The following is a 16,197-nucleotide window of genomic DNA, read 5'->3' as shown; positions in this document are numbered from 1 at the left end:
CCCTGCTGCTGGTGCAGCTCCTGCTGCTCGTCTGGGCCCCGGGAGCCGCGCGGGCCCAGGGCGCCGAGTTCCCCGAGCTGTGCAGGTGGGTGGCCCGCCGGGGCGCAGGTTTCGCTCGCGGCGCCCCGGGCGCGCAGCTGGGCTGGGTGGGGGGCGGGGGCGCTCTGGGGAGGGACTGGGCTCCCCGAGTCGCCTTTCGTCCGGGTTTGGGTTTCTCCGGCCCCGAGGGAAAGTTGCCCGGGTAGTGGCGAGGGATGAGAGACCGAGGGGTCGTGCGCGCGCGGGCGGGGGGCGCGGGGTACTCGCCGTCCTGGCGCTGGCCCGGGGGTCCGCTGCCTAGCCACTTGTGGCTGTCACTAAGTCCGGGGCGGCTTTGTGTGCGAGCAGCCGGCCGCCCGGACCCAGCCGGGTGTCACACTGCGGGCGCCCTCCGCCCAGCCCTTGCCCTCTCACAGCGGTGCGCCTGCGAAAGTTGCAGGACGCAGGAACTACAGCTTTGCTTTGTTCCCACTCCACGTTTTCCTCAAAGTTCCATCAGCGGGACTTTGGAGAGGCCCCTTAGTGTGGAAGGACACCGCACGAATGGCCTTAGAGTTGGGGTGGTGGTGGTTTCATTTGCTGACTGATTTCCTCCATGTAGGTTTTCCATTTTCTCTTTAAAGTAGCTTTTCTGCAGAAGGTGACTCTTTTTTTTTTTTTTTGATCGAGGGAATGGAGGGTGGTCATCCTGTATTGGCTTTCAAGACTTTACCCTTCACTTCTCCGAGCCTAACTTCCTGTCTAGTTGCTCACATGATGTCATTGTCTCCAGGGTGGATTATTCTAGTGGAGCCTTTTGCTCTGGGAATCATGATTGTATAATCGCTAGTCCCATCGAGGACTGTTAGTGTCCTATGCTGGCGAGGATAGGAGTCCCGGGGCTGGGGAACTGCCAGTTATGAGAATTTTCTGACCAACCTTTTGTGGACTGTTTAGGATGATGGAAAACCCAACTTGTATTTATTTTTTAAACTTTGGTAAAAAGGAAGTGGGATGAAGAAGAGTTCAGAAAGACCAGTGAACTGGCGCTAGCAAGTTACATCTCAGAATGAAGTTGAGCTGGCTTTGAGCTGAACTTTGAGTTTGTGGTGAGGTTTATGGGATTCTTAGTTTTCCCTTGTATCAGACATGGTCTAATTCGTACTCCTGAGTTTAGAACTTGCAGATATCACTGTTCTAAGGAGACTGAGACTGAGTTCACAACAGAAATTCTTTGCAAGGTCCGTGTTCTTTATTTCTTTTCCCTTTTTGGGGAGGGGGAGGAAGGCAGGCTGGAGAGTTTACTGCACATTGTTTATAGGTTAGTTGGCTGCCCTAAGATACATTTTACACAGTAATGAGCATGGTATGCAGAAAAGGGGGTCAATTTCTGCCAGGTCAGGCTGCAGCTAACATTTAAAGGAGGAGATTTTGGAATAATGGCTGCTGTGACCAGCCCTGTCCGGAAGAAATTAACTCAGCTGGGCTAGTGGTGTTGAAGTCTTGGTCCTGTTAGCAAATTGGAATTTACTTTTTAATAGTTAAGGTTAAAGTTGGCTTTGAGGGCAGAAACATGTAAGTGGCTGATGCGGGGGTGGGGGGCCCTTAGTTTCGGGTTGCTGTGAGGACTCACAGCGTCTTGAATCTGAATCTGCATTTGTTAACCTCATTTGTGAGTGGAACATGGCCTCTGGGTCCAGTAGGAAATGGCCTTTGTGTCTTCAACTTCGCAAATGCTAGAGAGTGCTCTAGGGTGATAGGCATTGTTAGTGTGACAAATGTGTCCTCTGCAGTCTTAGAATATCTTTAAAGTTGGCGTGTTTACTTTTTCTTCCAGATTTCCTTGGGACAGCAAATCTCCCTGTCCATTCCGGGGTGGGCTTGCACACATTTCTTTTCCCTGTCTTTTACTTCTCTGTGGTTTTGCGTTGAGACTTCTCCAGAGCTGTGCATAATGTCAGCTTTAAACTCAATATTCGGCTAAATGAAATTCTTCCTATTTGTTCCTGTTTTAAGTGAATACCTTGGCTTAAATACTGGTTAAGACTTTTTTGGGGGGAGTGTCAGAATCTGTGTACTTTTATGAGATAACGCTGGCTAAAAGTTCCTTATCTCTAGCATATATTTGAGGAACAGGAATGCGAGCTGATAATTTTTTAAATCCAGTATGAAAAGTTTTACTTAGTATCACCAAAGCAGGATGTGTTAAACTGCCTTTTTATTCTATCTCAGGGAGTCCATTTGTCTGAAATGTGAATAATCCACCCAGATTCCCCCCAGGAGTATGAAAAGCAGACTTTATTAGTGTTATTACTAGTGTTAGTGTAGCTTGGTCAAGTGGCCCCAAGACCCCAGGTAGACATCCCCAGTAGACACAAGGATCACATCCCAAATATTTGTAAATTGCTTGTTTGTAACACAGAACATACTTTTTCCACTGAAAATTGTCTTGTTCGTTGTGGTTTGATGCCTAGGGCATTCACCAGAAACCCATCATCCACGCCACAGCTTTGGAGTGCCCAGACACTGTACAGCTTTAACTAGAGCCCTGGTAGTAAATTCTCTTTGTCTCTCAATAAAAGAGTTGGGTCCCAGGAAGCAACTTCTCTCATACCCAGCTCTCTAGAACCAAAGAGGGTACTTTTCATCTGCGGTCCCTTAGAACCAACAGGAGGGAAGTCGAGTCTGCTTCAGGGCTGCCTGCAGGTCACCTGCTGAGGCCCCTGGGTGAGGGCAAAGCTGAGGGCCAGCTGTGGCCCTTCTCTCTCCTGGGGTAAGGAGGTGGCAGGGGTTTGGTTCCTGGTGCAGTTAGTTATTGGGAGGGGTGAAGGAAATGGCGGAGAACTTTTTCAGCAGCAGCCTTAAGAATATTTGTGCACATGGAGGAGAGGACAGGTCTCTGTGGGTTGTGCACTGAAAAGCAGGGACAAAAAAGGCGATTTTCCCAAAGTGCATCTGGCTCTACGGAGTGCTTAATGTGTTGCTTCTTAGAGCGACTCAGTCGTATGTTTTCTAAGACTCGAGATGACTGCTGTGCCAGGTGAGTCCTGTGCCGGAGAAGAAGTTGGTGGATTCTTTGTCACTCAGCTGTTTTGGGAGGTGGTGTGCTAGTGGAAAGAACGCGTTTCCTGAAGGCATTGTGACTGGCTGTGGGTCTGGCATGGAAGGAGTATTAGTGCTGGGGAGGAATGTCTGGAGGTCAGTGGGGCTGGAACAGTGAAAGCAGGTGGGGGGAGGGCAGAAGCCAGGCCATGCAAAGTCATCAGAAGTCACCAAAAGTGACCAAAATGCTCTCTGCTCGTCAGTAGCCTTACTCATCACTGTGTGACTTACACTTTGAAAACTACCATTTTACAAAATATGTAGTAGATGAGTTTCCATTTTGTTTAGGTGTTAACATCCTTAGGGGTCTTAACAGTTTGTACTAGTTATAAAATGATGCATTGGGCTGCTTGATTTAAGTAAAGTACTTTATAATTTATTCAGAACAAGTTTTCCCCCAATTGTTTGGGTACAAATGCTGGAAAGTTTTTATTATATCAGGAACAAGAGAATAATGAAGCCAGCTGGGAGTTGAGGTTGATTTAGTTGCTGTCTCTAAGGAGATTTTTTTTTTCTTCGATTTTTCTGAAGGAACAATGCTTATATGCTTAATTTGGACCACATGTTAAACCTGGACCACATCCATTTGTGTGTGTACATTTCTTGCAACAATAAGTGTGTGTAGAAGCCCAAGGTTGTTAATTATGGGTACATTAGATCTCATGCATTAATTCTTAGAACAGCGTCCTGACAAATTCCTAGGAAATGAATTCCTGAAGGGATTTCACATCTTTTATCAGTGTTTCATAGAAGGATTTTTAAAAGATGGGGTTTGAGAAAAATAATTCAGATGTTTTCATCTTTATTTTGATCTCACCATGTAAAACTGTATTGTGCTGGTTGGAGGATTCAGTGGGGTCTCAGAACTGAGACTTAGTGGCAGAAGGTAGCTCGTTATTTTGCAGGTAACATTTTTTTTCTTCTTCGTTCCACCCCCCCCCCTTCTTTTTTTGTTGTCCCCACCATGGCGCTCTTTTTTTCTTGAGTAGATATGTAGGAGTGGAATTGTTCATTGAATATGGTGAGTGTTTAATGATGGGGGTTGTTAAACTATTCAGAAGTGGATGTCCGTTTTGCATTCCCACCGCAGTATATGAGGGTTTCAGTTCTATGTCCTTGTCAGCACTTGGTTTTATCAGTCTTTTTAATTTTAGCCATTCTAGTGGGTTTGTTTGGTATCTCAGTGTGGTCTTAATTTCCATATCCCGGACTCATGATGTTGAATATCTTTTCATGCATTCATTGGAATGCCTAATGATGTTGACCATCTTCCATGTGTTTATTGACCATTTGGGCAGCCTTCAGTAATGTCTATTAAAACCAGTCTTTAGTCACTCCCCTCCCCAATTCTTTTGGGGAGGGGTCATCTTAATGAGTTATAAGAGCTCTTTATGTGTTCTGAGTACAAGTCCTTTCTTAGATATGTGTAATGTGTACTATGAATATTTTTTCCCAGTCTTTTGGCTTGCCTTTTCGTTTTTTTAATATATACTTTGATCAACAGATACTTTTAAAAATTTTGATGAACTTCAATTTATCTTTCTTTTTTTTTTTTTTAATGGTTTGTGCTTTTTGTAGCTTAAGAAATCTTTACTTATGCTAGGGTTTCTCGGCCTCCGCCCTATTGACATTTAAACTGGGTAATGCTCCGTTGTGGCACTGTCTTGTGCATGGAGGATGTTTAATTGCATCCCTGGCCCCCACCCACTAGATCCCAGGAGAGAATCCCTTGGTCCCACCCCAGCTGTGACCAACAAAAATATCTTCAGACAATATTAAATGGCCCCTGGTGGACAAAATTACCTCCAGTTGAGAACCACTGGTCGATCAAAGTCAAGCAGATTTTCTCTTACGGTTGTCTAGAAGTTTTATTGTTTTAACTTTTATGTTTAGCCCTATGACCAATTTTTTGGGTTAATTTTTATGTATGATGTGAGGAGAGGCTGAAAGTTTGTTTTTTCATGAATATATTTAGTTCTGTTTACTAACATTTTATTTAGGATGCTTATAGCTGTTTTTAAGTGATATTGGACTGTAATTTTCTTTGCCATGCTGTTCTTGGCTGAGTTTAGCATCAAGAATATGTTTGCTTTGTGGAAAAAGCTAGTTAGCTTTTAGTATTTTATATGCTGTGGAACAGTTTTGTATAAGACGGGTGTTTTCTCTTCCTTAAATTTTGGTAGAACTCACCAGTAAAGCTATCTGGGCCTGGTGTTTTTGAGAAGGTAGAGTACAGTGGAGGTGGAGTTTTGCTTATGGTTTCAGTTTTACCTTCTTTATGTATCTAGTCAGATTTTCTAGTTTTTCTTGAGCCAGTTTACCAAAACTCTATATTTTCTAGAAAATTGTCATTTTAATTTTGTATTCATATATAAACATGTACTGTGCTACTCTTACATTTTTGAAAATACTCTTTGTATCTCTAGGTAAATTAAAAAAAAAGTTCTGATGTTTGTGCATTTTTGTCTTCATATTTAGTAAAGATTTGTCTACCTTTTTTGTTTACCCAGCTCTGTCACTGTGTATTTTCAATTTTATTAATTTCTGCTCTCTCTTAGTAACTTAGTCGAAAAGCTTAGATCTTTTATTTTAAATCATTTTACATAGTATGAGATGAATTTAAAGCTATATGTTTCTTTGTTCCAAGGACTGTGCCACTCAGAGCTTTGTTATATAGTTTTTTTTATCCTTAAATTCTAAATAATTTTTTTCAGGATCCAGAAGTTCTAACTGTTTCAACTTCCTGAACCCACTAGTTTTTTAGAATCATTTTTCCCCAGGTGAATGGATATCTCCTGTGCTCCCCCCTCCCCTCATTGTGGCTAGTGAATGGGGTGGAATTTATTGTCATTTCCCTTGTGGCCTAGCACTTAGTCAAGTTGGGAGTGTTCTGTGTGTTTGGAAAAACTGTTCTCCATTTGGGTCAAAGTTTCTGTAATTGTGCTGTTCAGCTTTTCTTTATTGTAACTTATTCTTTGTCCTGCTTGACTTGTCTTTAATACTTTGTATCTGGCTACCACTTGGAGTTCCAGAAGAAAGTCTTGTCTCCCGTCTCCCAGCTTAGCCAATCTGTTGCTCGTAAGCTCTAAAGCTTTTCTGTTGTTGTTTTTTCTCTTAATTTTTATTTCAACAGGGTCTTCAGTTGATGTGTATTCACAGCTGCCTGTGAATCCATCTTTGTGGCTGCTGCAGCTTTCATCATTTCTATGAAGATAGGTTGTAAAGTTCTGCTCTGATTGCTCTGTTAATTCTCTTTCCTTGGGCCCAGTTTCTTTGGTTGGGAGTTTGTCCTCGTTTTCATGGCATTGGCGCCGTTTTGATGACTGGTGAGTCTTGATCGTGGTCTTGGCGATAAGTCTCGGACATTTGTTTTGGACATTTGTTGCCTGTCCTGGTGCAGCTGTGCAGGGTAGGGCTGGAAGCAGTTGTTGGATCTTGGCTCTAAATGGTTTCGGGGGAGGTTAGGGGAAGTTGGGGGATGGGCGAGGCACGGCTCTGGCTGCTGCGTCTCTGTGTCTGCTCTTCGAATCGCAGGACTTTTCTGCCCTCCCAGGTATCACCCCCAGCCTGTCCCTGCCAGGAGATAGCTGATAAACCCGTGTTGATTGCAGTTGGCCAAGTGCAGTATGTGCTGCTTGCAGCTGGAGAGAGGAGAGCTGGATTATTGAGTTGGCTCTGGCAAATCTCCTTTCTCTGGATCTCAGTTTCCTCCACGAGGGCAGCGGCTGTCCTGGGTTTGAATTTGGACCCCTCCCTTTACTAGTTATTAGGTCTCAGGACAGTTACTGGTCCTTCCAGGCCTTAATTTCCTTTGGTGTCAAATCAGGGTGCTAGTCAAGTTTTTAGGGTTGGTTTGAGGATTCAAATGCATTTCAGTGCCTGTCCCATCCTCAGTGTTCATAAACGGTGGTGGCGTGGCGGTGGTGATTACTTTCTGTCTGTAAGTTAGAGTTGCCGCCTTATCTTCGTGATACTTTTAGCTGCTTACTCCGCACCCCCTGGGTTCTCTCTCTATTAGTGCCTTGGGGTTTCTGCCTCAACCAGAGAGCATTGCCTCTTTAGCCGTTTTCTACGTTGGCACTCCATCAAAAGAGTCCTTTTGAGAAAGAAACATTTCCATCATTTGAAAAAGTTTAGAAACCACTGGACTGTGCGATTCTCGGGGTCCATTTTGCATCCAAAATTCTGTGGTTCTGAGGTATGCATCCTTCAGGATTCCTTCAGTTGTGAGTTGCAGAAAGCCCAACTCAAATTCCCTTAAACAAGGAGGAGCTTGATGATAGGAGGTGTAGGCTTTGGGCGGATGCCAGATGCCATATGTCAGGCCAGCCCTGGGCCCCTTCCTGCAGTTTTCTTGGCTTGTCTTCCTTCCTGGGGTGGCTGCAGCAGTCTACCGTCCAGGGAAAGAGAGAGAGCCTCCTTGTTCATCTCCTGTCGGGGCTAAGAAGCCCCAGCTGACTTCTGCGGTGTCAGTGGTCAGCAGGGGTCCCTTCTTAGCTCTCCCTGGCCTTCCCTGGATGGGGTGGGTGGGTGGGTGCTGGATTGCAGGCTGTCTGTTGTAGGTGGGAATGGGAAATGAGAAGGCAAGCCAGGGGTGGGGGGGATGGGTGTGCAAGCCCATCCTCAGCTCCGCCGTTCTGCTCAACTTCCAACAGCTGCTGCTGAAGAGGATTTTGAGGTGCCCAAAGCCCTGTGTCATCTGCCTATTTTCGTCTCTGTGTTAGCCAGTGCAGGGGGGCAGGTCGGTGTGAACCCTTCCCAGCGGAGGGCGGGGGGGAGTGCCAGTTACTCCAGTTCTATGAGCATGAAACTTGCCCTTCAGAGCAGCTAGAGACCTTCAGTGCGACTTTTCTGTTAGCTTTTGTATGCTCTTAGATCCGCTGGGGCAACTGTCCTTCTGTAAACGCACGGAGGGCAGCTCCCTTGGGTGGAGGGAGCAGATCCTGACAAGTATTGTGGTTCACAGACGGCGAGGCGAGTTGTAGGAAATTGGAGAGATCGTGAAGGTGTTACTCTTAGTTTTGTTTTAAGGTATGGAGGCAAAGATTGCGGGATGTGGGAACAGCGGAAAGTGGCCTTTGACATCTAGTTGCCCGTGGGCAGCCTGGGAGGAAAATTTTCAATCAGGGCCTTTGTGCTGGAATGCTGTAAGTATTCCTCACGCTTCTGTGTGTGCTCTAGGAACGAGCACACGGAGAGCACACTCAGGAGGAGATGCACCGTTGGATTTTGATTGTGTGTAAAATTCATTTGTTGCCATCTGTAGGTTCTCTTCACTCTGAAACCAGTTACACGTTGTGAAATGGTTTTGTACTGAAAACAAGAAACTCCCCGACACTCCCTACTCTTTGCCCCTGGTCTGAAAATAGAAAACCAAACCGCCAGAATGGAAGTGCCAAAGAAGTGGATTCCTAGAAGTGACAAGGGTGCATCTCCACTGAGTCACCCTCATTTGTTCCTCTGAGCTCCTTCGCCTGCTGTATGCTGTACATGTGTTCCTCACCACAAACAAAGTGAGAAGCCAGCGTGGCTCTCTTTTCTGTCTTTGTTGAGTTGGCCTTTGGTTGACACTGAGGGTGAGAAGAGCTGTGGGCGGGGCCCCTTTACAAGGAAGGGTGCACTTCTCCAACGCCTTTCTGTAAGATGACGTACAAGCAGAGACCACGAAGGAAGTGCCTCATACTGGGGACTACGTATCAGATGCTCTGGCGGGGAGCACGTGAGCACGCTGATGATGGAGGGGCTAGCATGAGTGTCTGAGGGAACAGAAGGAGAGGGCCGGAGGGAAGGGGGAGAAGTAGCTGGGGACCAGGTCCCATGGGCCATTGTAGTGACTCTGGCGGTGCGAGCCCTGGGAGGATTTTGAGCAGAGGAGTGACATAGGGTGGGGGGTGGCCAAGGTAGAAAGCTGGGACTTTTGATAGACCAGGTAAGAGGTGACAGTAGAGTGGACCAGGGTTGTAGCAAACAGTGTGGTGAAGAATGGTCAGAGTTGGGTATTTTGAAGGTGGAGCTGATGGATTTTCTGATGATTGCTTCTGGGATGTGAGCAGAGAAAGACGAGCACAGGGTTTAGTCTGCAATTGGAAGTTGCATTGCAAATGGAGTTGCTGTTTTGAGAGATGGGGAGGGCTATGGGAAAAGCAGGTTTAGGGAGAAGACAAGAAGGCGTTGATTTGGCCATGTCGATGTTGAGATGCATCCTAGCATCTGACTGGGGAGGTTGAGTGGGCAGCTAGAGCTGTGCCTTTGGGTTGAGGGCAGGGCCCTGGGCTGGGAATGTCCCTTTGGGAGCTGCTGTTGCGTAGCTGGAAAGCACTGGAGTGAGTACTTAGGGAGTGGTGGAGGCCAAGTCTGAGGGACCCTGTTCTTAGAGGTCTGCCGGATGCTGGGGAGCCTGTAGGGGAAGCTGATGAAGAGCTGCCAAGGAGATGGGACGAGAACCAAGAGAACATAATGTTCTGGAAGCCTAGGGAAGACCGGGTTGTAGGAAGCAAGTGGTCGGGTGTGTTGAATGTGGCGCAGTCAAGTACCACGAAGACTGAGAAGTGACCAGTGGATTTGGCAGTGCAGAGGTCTTTGGTGATGACAACATGAGTTTTGGTGGAGAAGGGTGGGGAAGCCCAGTTGGCTTTGAGGGAATGTGAGAGCATAGGATGTGCACACAGTAGGGTTGGAGTTTGCTGTAAAGGGATCAGCGCGATGGGTGGGGGCTGCACTGGCGTGTGGGCTCAAGGAGGAGTGTTGTAAAAAGCGAGATCTCTTACGAAAGGTTGGTACGCTGAAGGGAGTGATCCAGCACAGAGAGAAAGATTGGTGACCCAGGGTGAAGGGAGAGAAGGAAGGAGAAGCGAGAGGACACAAAACCTGGGTGCTGTCCCCAAATGGGGGACAAGTCTGGCAGCCAGGACACCATGAAGGGCGGGCCGCAGGGAGGGGAGTGTGTGAGGATGGCGCAGGTAGACGGGTAGATTTGATGGGGACGCAGAAGTCTCTGTTTTGGTTTCCCTAGTGAGCCAAGAAGCAGGATATCTGCTCAGGGCAGCGGTTTAGCAAATGGCCGCCTTTTCTCTTCAGGTCACGTTTTGGTTGGTGATGCTTCTCCTGTGGCCATGTGGGGGAGGGCCACGCGCTCTGAGGCAGGACAGGCCTCGTTCAAGTGCTGGCTTTGCCACTTTCCCAACCTGTGGCCGGAGGCAAGGTTGTGGACCTCAGAGGGCCGTCATTCTGTGTCTGAAGGGGGGCAGCACCTACCTGGAGAGGTTGGGTGTGGTTGAGGGACAGTGTTTGCAGATCATTCAGCAGAAGTGTGGGGCACGGGGTTGCCCAACAGATATTTCCCTTATTCTTCAGAAAAGCTCTTGAGGAGGTGAGGTAATGCTGTTCTTTTGAAATGAACTCATGGCGGCGATGCCTGGCCTGGCACTAAAGGGGGGCCCTGTGTGTGTGCTTCCTTTTCCCAGTAGGATGTTAGGTTTTGCTGGGCTGTAGGTGCCAGCCTGACATTTGACCCCAGCATCTTCAGAGCAGAGACTTTTCTCCTGTGTCAGCCGCACCGGCCTGGTGAAGACTGGGCGCCTGATGCAGCCTTGTCGGCGTCCTGCAGCCGAGCGGACTGCCCAGCAGCTAGGAGGGCAGACTCCCCTGGTAGTTCGGTCTCTGCAAGAATGGCACTGGGGCTTGGAGGGTTTTCTGGGACACTGGTGACAGCTTACGAGGGGACTGAGCATTATGGTTTGAATTCTGTGCCGTGGGCTGGTGGGTTGGCTTTAAAAGCAGTTGAATTCAGGCATCCATATAATTAAGGAGGTTTAGCTTGTAATCCAACTTTTCTTTATGTGTATGAGGAACAAAGTCTGCGAACATCCAGGTAATTACTGTGATTTTTAAAAAAAGTCCTCACAGAGGGTTTAGGGTTGAAATACAGGCCTGCGTCCTGATATCGTAGAGTTGACCCGAGCAAAAGTGCCACGAGCGTAACAGAGGAAGGACAGGCGGTCCTTTCTGAGAGGTTTGTGCTGTGAAGGGGCCCTTGCCAATTGACTTAAGAATTCCACACCTTGCATTGCAGTGGAACCTCCTTAGGAAGGGTATGTCCCGTCCTTTCTCCCCTGCACCTCTGCCAGAGTTTCAGATTTGTCAGGCCTCTGTTCTGGTGGCAGCTGGTGGCTACGTGGCCCAGGCGTGGGTAGGCCCAAAGTGGCTGTCTTGTCCTGTGTGTCCTGAGGCCGCCCCCTTCCCCCCACCCCCGTCTCTGTCTTGAGCTCTCCCAGCTCCGTGGAGATGGCCCAAGATAAGGGCCTGCCCCCTCCACTTCCTGGCCAGTGTTACATGACATTCCTTTAGGAGGCTCTAAGCCAATGTACCTTTTTTTGTAAACTCCATTTTTAAGCAGCCTGAAGCCTTCTATTGATCAGATGAAAGCCTTAAATCCTAGTCCCTCAAAAGTTCAACGTTCCTGGTCATGCTTTTCCTCACAGTGACTTTGTGCCGCAGCTGAGTTTCATAGATGAGGAAGTCGGGGCTCCGGAGATCAAGCGTGTCCCACACAGCTGGTCAGGGTGGGGCGGGAGTCGGAGCCACGTCTGTGGGCTCCTTCCACTTGCTGTGGCACCTTTCCGAGTGAGGCTCACCTCCCTCTCTATTTCACACGACCTCTGTTAGTCACTCATGGTGCTTAAAACTTTGCTGGGCCACCCCCTTGCCCATCCCCTAGTGCCTTAGGCTCTGGTGCTGACTTAGAGCCTTGCTTACAGCTGGATCCCGCTCTAGCCAACTGGCTTCTTGCTCCCAGACCCTTTGTAACCACCCGGGAAAACCAAAGACTAATGTCTGGCACTTTATTGCCTTTTTTTTTTTTTTTGGTGCAGGCCCATATCCGTATCCACAGCTTTGTGGGTTTGTTCGAATAGGAAGTGAAGTACTTCCTGTATAAGCTTTTGCCATGCTGTGTCAGACTCATGTGTCCCCTGGCCTTGAGACCAGGGTGCAGATTTATCATGCCAAATCAGATTCTTCTCTTTTAGTGTCGGCTGCAGAAAGTTGTTGACAACAGTGGTTACATTAAGCTCTTGACATTCTGCTGCAAATGTCCATTTTGGAAATCCTGCCTCTTTCCGCGCCCTCCTTTTTCCTGCGCGCCCCCTCCCCCCTTCTTAAGTTTAGGAGACTGTTCCAGATTTTTGAAGGTTAGCGAGCTGGATATATGAGCTGAGAAACTATCTGGTAATGATAAGGGGCAGAAGTGAGCCAAGCGATTTCCTGAATATTCTGCAAGAGGACTTGGATGCAGGCCAAAAATAGGAAAATCTTTTTTTGATGTTCAGGTTGGAAAGACTTTTCCCTTGTCCCTAAAATTTTAGATTTGCTGCTCACTCTGGATTCAGAAAAACATTCCTCTAGCCAGTTACTGTGCTGTGTGAATTTAGCCCACATTACCGAGCTTTGTTTTTTTTTTCTTTTAAGAAACCAAATTATAGATTCACACATGCTTATTAATTTTATTACTGATTCCATCATACCTCTATATGGTTTTATTTTTTTTAAATTTTTTAAAATTTTTTAAAGATTTTATTTATTTATTTGACAGAGAGAGACACGGCGAGAGAGGGAACACAAGCAGGGGGAGCGGGAGAGGGAGAAGCAGGCTTCCCGCCGAGCAGGGAGCCCGACGCGGGGCTCGATCCCAGGACCCCGGGATCATGACCTGAGCCAAAGGCAGACGTCCAATGACTGAGCCACCCAGGCGCCCCTCTATATGGCTTTATAAGCCAATAATTAATTGTAGGCCAGTCATAAAAATTTTAATAGCTTCATGACCATTACCATAACCCCAAGACTCATGGAGTGCGAGGGAACTAAGGTATGTTTCAAGAGTGTGGCTTTGTGGCAGAAAGCCTGAAGAAGAGCACATGAGGGTTCAGGGGGCTGTTTTGTGTTGGGGGGAAGGAACTCAGTTTTCTAAGTTTTTTGTTTTTTTTTTTCCCTCTAAGAGGTTGGGCATATCCTACATTTTACAATGGAATTTTATGTACTCTATTTTAGATTTTAGTGGTTTTAAAAATGAAAGAAACCCAAATTCTATTTTGCAATATTTTGCAGTTTTGCAGATATTCAGTGACGACAGAGAGGAAAACCTGAGAGGCGTCCCAGGAAGACACCAACCTCAACTAGTTTACACATTTTGTCCAGTTCTACTTCTCTGGCTTTTTCTTTGGAATTTTCTTTCTTTCCGACAGGCACAGTGACCTCGTTCAGTGGAGATGGCCCTGCATTTCTTCATTAAGCTTTCTGGACTCTGGGCCGTTGTGTTGGTCAGCTGGCTTTGCGGCTTCCTCCCTGCCCCTAGATGGGTGTTCTCTCGCCAGGATGGGTTACGCATGCGGCCTTTGCTGGAGCGGTTATTGGGAAAGTAGGAATGCCTTCCTGTCCCGGGCTTGGTTGACAGTATGCTTCTTGTGTGCCTCCTTCTCACTGGGAATCTGCCAACACCTTTCAGGATATTATGAAATTTAAACCAAATGAGGTTAAAATGGAACCTCTGTGCCACTGAACAGACACGGACTGACTGTGGTAGTCCAAGCCACTCTCAGTGGAGGCCATGGGACCTCAGGGGCCGACAGTTTTAAGCTTTCTTTAAGGGAAGGACTTGGCCTGTGTGCTCACTTTTTATGGTGAAATTAATTGTCCATGTTTAGGGCATATTTCAGGAGCAGAATTCACTTTAAAATCAGAGAGGTCTTAAAGTCATTTGCCTTGTGTGTGACTTCTGCCCCCTCCCCTGCTCCCCGCCGGATCTGAAGGAGTGATGGTAGGATGTTTCCCAGTTACTGGTGACACTGTTGGGACTCTTGGTTGGGGTATCGAAGGGCAGCTCTCTGCCGAGCTGAGTACTCATTTTGAAGGAGAGTGAGTCAGAGATGAGTGTCCCTCTCAGTGAAGTCCTCAACCAGCTTGGATCCACAAGGGGGGGCGAGGGCAGCTGTGGGAAGGAGGCCGAGGGGAGTGATACCACTGGGTGAGGGAAGAGAGTTTGCAGAAGGCGGCACCTTTGGTGTGCAAAAGTGTGCAAAAGAGCAGCAGAAGTGGTTGGGGGTGGAGAGCAGCAGGAAGTGTAAAATGTGGAGGAGAACTTGAGTTTGGAAAGTTACGGTCTCTTGGGCAGTGTGGCACGGGGCAGCCTGCATCTCGCACAGGTTCACGGCGTTTCCTCAGGGGCCATCCTCAGGTGGATTGGCTCACGCAGGCGGGATCTGTCATTTTAGTGGCATTTATTGTGACAAGATTTAAACTAAGTTCTGTGAACTGTTTTGGCAGTTGCAGTGTTGTAATTGAAACTGTTTTCTGGGAAGTTAAAAAAAACTTTTTAAGAATTGAAAATAAATGAGGCAGTTCACGTTGGTGGTTAAACACTTGCCCTTGGAGCTCAGATGGACCTGGTGCATTTCATAACTGCTTGACGTTGGGCAAGGGGCTTGATCTTCTGAGCTTGGGAATCTTTGGCTCCCGGGCCGAGGTGCTCGGGACGGTGGAAGAAGGGTGGCTTTGCTGGGAGAGCGGTGTCGTGCTGCCATCCTGGCCCACCCTGGCTTTCTTCCTGTGTTGGGGGTGGGGGAGGCTGTGACTGCCCCCGGGAGCTGTGCGGCTGGGGATGCCTAAGAAGACCCACGTTGTGTGTGGGCCATGCCAGGAGTGCTGGGGTAACAGCTGTGGGTCCAGAGGACTTACTGGGTCTACATGTGTATCTAGAAGCGCCAGGTGTGTACTGAAATGAATTTGGATTTTTTGAGAGTGGGAGGGGGACATTGGCTTACTGTGCTTTACACTCTGGAAAGTGGATTAGAATGGCAGGGATCTTGCTTGCTTTTGCTCATTTTCAAAGCCAAGGTTCTCACACAGATGGTGCCTCCAGAAGAGCAGTTCTACTGGGAATGGGCTGCCTCCTCTGAGGATGTTGGCCGAATTTCGCAAGGCTGGGACAGTGGGCAAGGCTGCTGGGTGCTGTTTCCCATTGACCAACTGCTTCCTTGGGCCTTTGTGGTTCTCCCTGTCCCACTTCCTTGTGCCCCGTCATTTCCCTCCGGGCCGCAGTGACCTGAAGACTTAATACTGGTTTGAGTGTTAGAGATTCAAGGAAATGCCACAGGGCGCTCATACTATCTTGCTGCAGGAGATCTTCTTATTGCGGACACATTTCAAATGTGCACGTGTGCACTCTTGTGAGTGTGTGTGTGTGTATGTACACTACATTTCTACACAGCTTGCAAATATTTTCTTCCAGAGGTTTGGTGTAGTATAGATTAGAAACATGCTGCGGTCATTCCTTCCTTTTTAGGTGATGTGATGAAGGTCCCTACACCAGCTGTTTCAGGTTGGGATTGTGAGTGGTGTTGAAGGTGCCAGCTTGGAGGGGCTGCCGTGTGGTAAGGGGTTATATCAACCCCCAGAAAAAAGCCAGCACTCAAATACTTTCTTAGGATCCTCATCACTCCTCACTCCCATAACCACTTACCATTTTGATAAATCTTGACAAAGCAATTAATGAAATGCAAATAGAGAAAAGAAAATCGAATAGAGCAACGTTTTTCTTTCTAGGGACACTGATTTCCAGATAATCAAGACAATATTCCCCACATTCCTTTTTTTCATCTCTTTTCTGCTCCCTAAACACACACTCTTTACAACTACCTTGTTTAAATATCACCTCTGCAAAATCAGCAGTGGATTTCTGTTTTTAAGAAAAGTATAGCATTTTAGGTACTGTGGGGATTTCTTTAGAGTTGATTCCTAGCAGTTGATTCATTCTAAAATATATCTATATATAGCTCTCTCATATACTTAGGATTGCAAAACACTTTCATGATGCCACTATTAAGGTTTTAGATTAGATGTCTAGTACCCCAGAAAAACATAGTCATGGCTCTTGAGTAAGAGATTAGCATTTTTCTTTAATTAACTGTAATTAATAGAAAAGTTTTGCTAATACTCTGCAAATAAAAACACTAGCTTAAAATTTCAAGGACAGATCCACAGTGTGTTTGAGTGGCCTTCCTTTGTTTCAAGCACAAAATCAGAACT

The 16,197-nt window shown here is 47.1% G+C and overlaps 1 protein-coding gene across 1 annotated transcript in view; it reads left to right on the top strand.

Moving 5' to 3' along the window:
• The first annotated feature begins 6 nt into the window (after positions 1–6).
• IGF2R (insulin like growth factor 2 receptor) overlaps positions 7–16,197 on the top strand; it is a 102,229-nt gene continuing 86,038 nt past the window's right edge. The window contains exon 1 of the mRNA XM_044917647.1: positions 7–85. The gene's annotated coding sequence lies outside the window, so the exon portion shown is untranslated. The remainder of the gene's footprint in view (positions 86–16,197) is intronic.

The sequence above is a fragment of the Neomonachus schauinslandi genome, chromosome 8, assembly GCF_002201575.2.
Source record: "Neomonachus schauinslandi chromosome 8, ASM220157v2, whole genome shotgun sequence".
Taxonomy (NCBI): Eukaryota; Metazoa; Chordata; class Mammalia; order Carnivora; family Phocidae; genus Neomonachus; species Neomonachus schauinslandi.
Note: the sequence above shows the minus strand (reverse complement) of the source record. Positions and strands in the feature narration are given on the sequence as shown.